The following is a 7,098-nucleotide window of genomic DNA, read 5'->3' on the forward strand; positions in this document are numbered from 1 at the left end:
GGCTGTCCCCTCAGCCCTCTCTACTGGTTCCCTCCTTCATGCTCATATGTTGCATTTACATCTTGTAGCACCGGGTTGAAGTCTGGAGGGATCTTTTAGTATAGTACTTTGATAACTGGTCTGCTTGTTCTTTCACTTCTGAAAAAAAACAACAAAAAAACCCTACATAAATTATTCATCATTTTGGGGCTTAAAACCCTTTTTGAGTGTCAAATAAAATGTATGAATTTCATTTTCAACACAACATGGGCAGGTACACAGTTTTATATAATTTCAAGGTATCCACCGGCCTTCAGAAGCTCCAGTGTGTCTGGTCCCAGATTAGAACTTGTTTTACAGTTTTGCGTGTGCTCTGAGCTTGCAGTGAGGACAGCCATTTTTCCTGCCACTGAAATTTATATGACTTCCATGATATAATATTCTTTCCAGTAAGTATAATGTTTGCTGGAGTGGGAACGACAGTAAAGAGGAGCTTTGTCTGTCCCTAAGACACCTGAGAAGGACACACATGAATGCACACAGGGGATGAAGAGCTCAAGGTGTTGGTCTGTCATCACTGGCAGCCCGCAATAAGTCAGACCTAAAATTTGCCTAGTGTTCAATTTTTATAGTTCTTGATTTTACATTGGATCTGATGGATATATGTATGCTTTATGTAAATTATTACCGAAAACTTTATATCTGTTTCTCCTCACTTAAAATGGTTAGCAATGGTAATGTCTGTGGCATTCTAACTAATCCTGGTGGCAATAAATGGACACAAAAGAAGATATGGCTGCTTTCCAAGATTTTCTGGAAAGAATTGTGCAGTGCTGAAGAAGAATTAGGCACAGTAGTTAAATCTTTGCTTAGTTTTTAGCAATTAGAGAATGCATGCATCATACAAAGTTTTACTGTCAAATGTATCAGAGTAGCTTACACTGAAGACCATTTATGAAACTGAAGGGTGAAATTATATGAGTCAAGATCAGGCTAAATAAAACAATGGAAAGTTCTATTTCCTATCCCCACTCACCCCTCAGAAAGTAAAAGTAGTATTTTTAAGGGAGTGTCAAATTTTTAAATATTACTTAAAAGAAAAGTAAGCACAATGTAAAATAGATAGATTGGTCACATTTGGTTGAGATATATGTTCTAAAGTTGAAGACTAGACTTTTGCTTCTATTCAAGGTCAAATAAAAAGAAATTAGATTTATTTTCTTATCTGAAACAAAAATGTTCAAAGAAGATGTATGATTCTTTGATTTTCAAGATTTTTGATATCAGGCAATAAAGGACAGTGATTCCCAAAGAGACAGGAAACAAATCACTCAGGCACTAAGATTGCCCCAACCTATTGCCTGGAAACAATTTTTAAACCATGGTGCAGAGAAGAGGAATCCAGGTGGAGAGTGATAGTCGCCTTGAATCTTGAAGGTTTAATTGGGAATGCAGGGAAGCCAAAACTACTGGAGTTTCTAAAGCATGGAGGAGAGAATTGGACAAAGACAGGTTTCCTTATATGTTCAGAAGGTCTTCTTTGAATTCTAAGCAGACGACTGCTCGTTTCATGTCTGTGAGCAAAGTACCTGAGATCAGGAAAAGAACCATTAAAAAAAAAAAGGAATGATCACCAGAGTTACAGAGGACTAGAAATTGTTTCTGTTTCTTTAAGTCAGAGTGTAAAACTTCATAACCCATGGGTTGCTGGGTAAGTAAAACATTCAGAATATATGAGAATATTAGCCCTACAGTAAACATTGATTTGGCTCCAACTAAGAAAGTTCAAAAACATGATAAAAAGAAAATCAAACCCTCTTCAACTAAATTAACTACATCCTAAAACAAGGACCCAGAAGATTGATATATATCCACTACCCCAAATAGCAAAATTTACAGTCTTGCATCTAGTTAACAATTATCAAGCATGCTAAGGAGTAGGATTATTCAGTTTATAATAAGAGATAAAACTATCAAAACTGATCCATTAGTTTTGCCAAAACTAGGCAAGGAGAGTAAACTAGTTATGATAGCTTGTTTCCACATGATCACGAAACTAGACAAATGATTGGCCGTGTTAAGAAAACACATGAAATATGCAAAATAAAGGCCCAAAGCAAACTTCTAGACCAGCGGTTCTCAACCTGTGGATTGCGACCCCTTTGGGGGTTTAACGACCCTTTCACAGAGGTCGTGTTGCCTAAGGAACTGAGACACCACTCCTCTGCCCGTCTCCAAGTGGGTCTGCCACCTGGTACCCGGTGTGAAGACTGTTACCCATACTACACCACGCTTCAAGACAAAAGTCCATTTCTTTGTAATTAGAAATAAATAGTTCACAATATATAATTACATATTGCTTTTGTGCTTAATCACTATGCATTAATGATGTTCCATTTGTAACAATGAAAATACATCCTGCATATCAGATATTTACATTAGATTCATAACAGTAGCACAATTACAATTATGAAGTAGCAACGAAAATAATTTTATGGTTGGGGGTCAGCACATCATGAGGAACTATATTAAGGGTTGCAGCATTAGGAAGATTGAGAACCACTGTTCTGGAGATATATTGCAATGCCTTGAAGGGATTAGCCACAGTTTAGAGACTACAAAAGAAACATTCATGAACTTGAATACACTCTGTTGCTGAGCTGGAGTGAGCTGTACACCACTGTAAGGACCTGAGAATCTTGAATTTTTAGTGGGTTGGTGAATATTTCATGTACAAATATTTTAAAGTTATCCTCCTCAATCTGTTCTGGAAACCTACCCAAAGAAATCCTGACACCCAGTGGATCACTAAGTCACGCCACAAGTACAAGAAGCAGCACGGTCTGGTGTCTGCAGGCCACAAGAATCATGGCCTTGGAAAGAACTACAGGTCAACCACACACTATGCTTGGTGGTTCTCACCAGGCCGCTTAGAGAGAGCACTATACGCTGCAGCTCCACCCTTACCACTAATGTAAGTAATGTTAGTAAAATCGATGCCTAATAAACTGTTTAGGGCCGGCAATCTACTTTACAGTGTTCTTTAATTTGTTTTTTTAGAACAACGCTTGTCGGCAAATTGTTCCATGAATGCATTGTCGAATAATGAAGCTAAAAGTGCAGTAATGTTTAAAGAGAATGATAATGAATCTTGTTTCTAATAAGGTAAATGCGCTTGTCTTTGTTTTGCTTCCGTACAGCTTGACTTAATTCAATACCATGGGGCCTTCTCCAGCTGCCCTTTGCCACTTTCTGTTCAATTCTTTTACTTCAACCTTTCTTCTTTCTGATTTTCCTACTCGGTAATTGAGAGCAAGTTTGAGAGTCTCTTCTGACAACCATTTTAATCTTTCCCTTCTTTTCTCTCCTTTTAATGACCTTTTTCTTTTTCATTTTTTAATGTATACTCTTCTTAAGGTCATCGTACAGCTCATTGTTGTCACTAGTGTTCAACAAATCATATCTTTTCTTTAGATGTCCTCCAAATCTATCCCTGTCATGAGGTGCCCCACAGTTTCATCATTATTCTTTAGTGGTGTGAAGGATTCCATTGGGTGTATATGCCAAGTTTATTTATCCAGTCTCCCACTAATGGGCATTTAGGTTGTTTCCATCTTTTTGCTTTTGTGAATGGTGCTGTGATGAACATGAGTGTGCATATATCTGTCTGGGCTCTGGGTGCTATATCTTTAGAGTATATATAAAGAGATTTTTGGGTCATATGGTATTTGAGGAACTACCTTCCTGCTTTGTACCTTGATTGTACAGTTTGAACAGTCCCCCCAGTCTTGTTTGAGGGTTCTAATCTCTCTAACCCCTTTCTAGCATTTGTTAAGTTTTTAAAAAACGTTGTTATCATATCAGCTACCTCATCATGGTTTTGATTTGCAACTCTTTGGTGGCTGGCGATATTGAGCATTTCTTCATGTTTTTGGTCATCTGGATGCCTCCTTTGGGGAACTGCCTATTCATGTCCTCTGCCCACTTTTTGACTGGATTGTTCATCCTTTCATTGTTGGGGTTTGCAATTTTCTATAAATTTTAGAGGTTCATCTCTTGTTTGATATGTTATTGCCAATTTTTTTTCAAGTCTGGTCTCTGATAAAGATTTCCAGCCTCTGAACCCCTACGGAGCAGTCCTACTCTGTCCTAGTTGAGTTGACTCAATGGCAGTGGGCTTTGTTTATTGGACACTCTATCGTGTGATATCACATTTCATTATGATATGAATTATCATTTGATAAGATATCACATTCATTATCATTTCTGTTTTGCATATGTGGGAAATGTATGACTTAAATACATTAAATGACTATCACATAGACAAGTAGCTGGAGAATAACAATGTTAGGGTTTAAATCCTTCAGCCAAAATGCATGTCAATTTTCATCATGCTATACTATCATGAAACACAACCATAAGTAGATTTTGATTTAGATAGCCTGGAAAAATTACTGGTTTTCTGTATTTATTACCTACTTGGGGAATTTTAAATCTTGCTCAAGTTTTGGAGGATTTTGGATTGCTAAATTAAATAATTACATATTCAAGGTCACTATAGATATAACCAACTTCAGGTTAGTAGGTCTTGATGTATAAATATTCTTCTCTAAAGGTTGATTTTTATCTCTCTTTAAATGTACTCAGAAAGGAGAACTTGAGTGTGGGGTGAGGGCAGGGGGGCGGAGATTGCAACGGTTTTATGGAAGGAGACATTAGAAAATACCATTTTTTGGTTAAGCTGGTATAGCAAACTCAGCATTTTGGTCTTCAGAATAATATTAAGGGAAATTTGTGAAAAGGTAGATTTCCCTCATAATGTCATCTGCTAAAATTTATTTCTGAAACACCTCTTGATTTCTTAATAAGTTTGAGCTTTTATGGGTTAAAATTATTCTTTATTTTACATCATTTTGAGCCTCTCTCTCTCTCTCTCTTTTTTTTTTTGTATTTGTCTTCTCTTAAAAATAACACATACTCTTTCGGGTATAGTAGGACTTCTTTAGCCCTAAATCACTTCTCTTTCAAGCTTATATGATATACTATTACCCATGTCGTATTCTTGCCAAAAATCTTTAAATTGATCCAATAATGAGGAAACAACTAGCCAAATCCAAATTGAGAAATATTCTGTAAAATAACCTGCCTGTACTCTTAGAAACGATCAATTCCATAAAGGATGAAAAAGGCAAGGGCACTCCCAGCATAATGAAAGGTAGAGGGTCATGCCAAATAGATACAATGTGAGATACCTTATTGGATTGGGGATCACAAAAAGAGAATGGAAAAGGGGGGGAGGGCAAAAGGAATGGAAATTTATGAGAGAAATTATTGGGACAATTGAAGAAATTTGGATATGTGCTCTATATTAGATAATAATATAAACGTTAAACATCCTGACTGTAATAATATACTGGGGAAGACAATTTTCTTCTTGGGAGACATATGCGGGAGTATTCAGGGGGTTAAAACAACAATAAAAGGCCATTTACTGGCTCTAGAATTCTAAATTTTGAGAACAAGTTGGTGTTTAGCTTTTTAAGATTCTTAGGGTCCTGGGGTATTCATATTGTTGTTCTTTTTCCTGCTGTCTCCTTTCCCTAGAGGGTATCTATACTTATGCCTTCCTGGAGATGTGGTGACTAGAGTAACAAGGTATTCCTAATATAGACATACGTACCATGTAGGTCTGCATTGCAATGGGTGAATCTGAGGCACAAGACTTCTTTCTTTAACGTATTGAAAAGCTTGATGTTAGTTTGAGAACTAAGGTGTACCTGAACCACGCCATGGTATTTTCAGCCACCTAGTATGGATGTGAAAATTGGATGTTGAATTTGGAAGACTGGAGAAGAGGATGTATTCGAATGATGGTGCTGGCGAAGAATACTGAAAGTGCTATCGACTGCCAAAAGAGCAAACAAATTTATCTTGGAAAAACAACAATCAGAATGCTTCTTAAAGGCAAGAACGGCGAGACATTGTCTACATACTTTGAATATGTTATCAGGCAAGACCAGTACCTAGAAAAGAGCATCGTGCTTAGGAGAGGGGCAACAGAAAAAAGGAAGACCCACAACAAGCTTGATTACACAGTGGCTGCAGCAATGACCTCAAACATAAGAACAGTTGTGAGGATGGTGCAGGCCTGGGCAGTGTTTTGCTCTGTCATATCTGTCATATATGGGGTTGCTATGAGTCAGACCTGACTAGACGGCACCCAGGAACATCATGGGATAAGGGTCTTCATTTCCAGTATCCTTCCTGTGGCATTTACTTTGCATGAGGTATTAGCACAGAAGCTGTTTAAGATCATGCCTCTCAGGGAATATGTTCCTGGGTTGTGTGACAGTTAAGCACTCAACTGCTAGCTGAAAGGTCGGTGGTTCAAACGCACCCAGAGATGCTTCAAAAGAAAGACCTGATGATGGTTTCAAACTGCTTCAGAAAGATCAGAGCCTTGACAAAATTCAAAAGCATTCAAAATGGAGTGCATTTCTACTTTACACACGCAGGGTTGCCCTCAGTTGGCCCCACTCAGGGGCAACTGTTTTCCTTTCCTCCCTCCCTCCCTTCAGTCCCCAGCACCAGCCATCACCGAATCATCTCAAACAACTCCTATGTCCCTTGTCAGCCAGCATTTAGGATCTGGTCATTTGCCATCATATGCTTGGTTCTTGTTGCTCCAGAAAAGCATAATAAGGATTAAAATTCAATGAATTAAATGTGTATTTTTTATGTCCTGTCATGTTCTAAAATATGAAGCGTGACTAGTGATCCCAGTGACCTCCTTCCGTGCTTCAGAAACAGACTCGATTCTTCCCTGCTGCTCTCACTTGCCCTTTCACCAAGTTTTGCACACCAATCGGTCATACATAAGGAGCCCTGATGGTGCATCTGTTACCCGTTGGCCTGCAATCCCCAGGGCAGCAGTTTGAAACCACCATCAGCTCTGCAGGAGAAAGACTGGGCTTTCTACTCCCGTGAGCAGCTAGTCTCGGAAACTCATGGGGATCACTAGGAGTCAGGATTGACTGGATGGTAGTGAGTTTGGGCTCTTTGAGGAATTTACAGGTCATCCACTGTCCGTGCAAGGAATGGTCAAGAAGCCAAATGATG

This window comes from Echinops telfairi, unplaced genomic scaffold (assembly GCF_000313985.2).
Source record: "Echinops telfairi isolate 266 unplaced genomic scaffold, ASM31398v2 ScPeMD7_3533;HRSCAF=4204_0, whole genome shotgun sequence".
Lineage (NCBI taxonomy): Eukaryota > Metazoa > Chordata > Mammalia > Afrosoricida > Tenrecidae > Echinops > Echinops telfairi.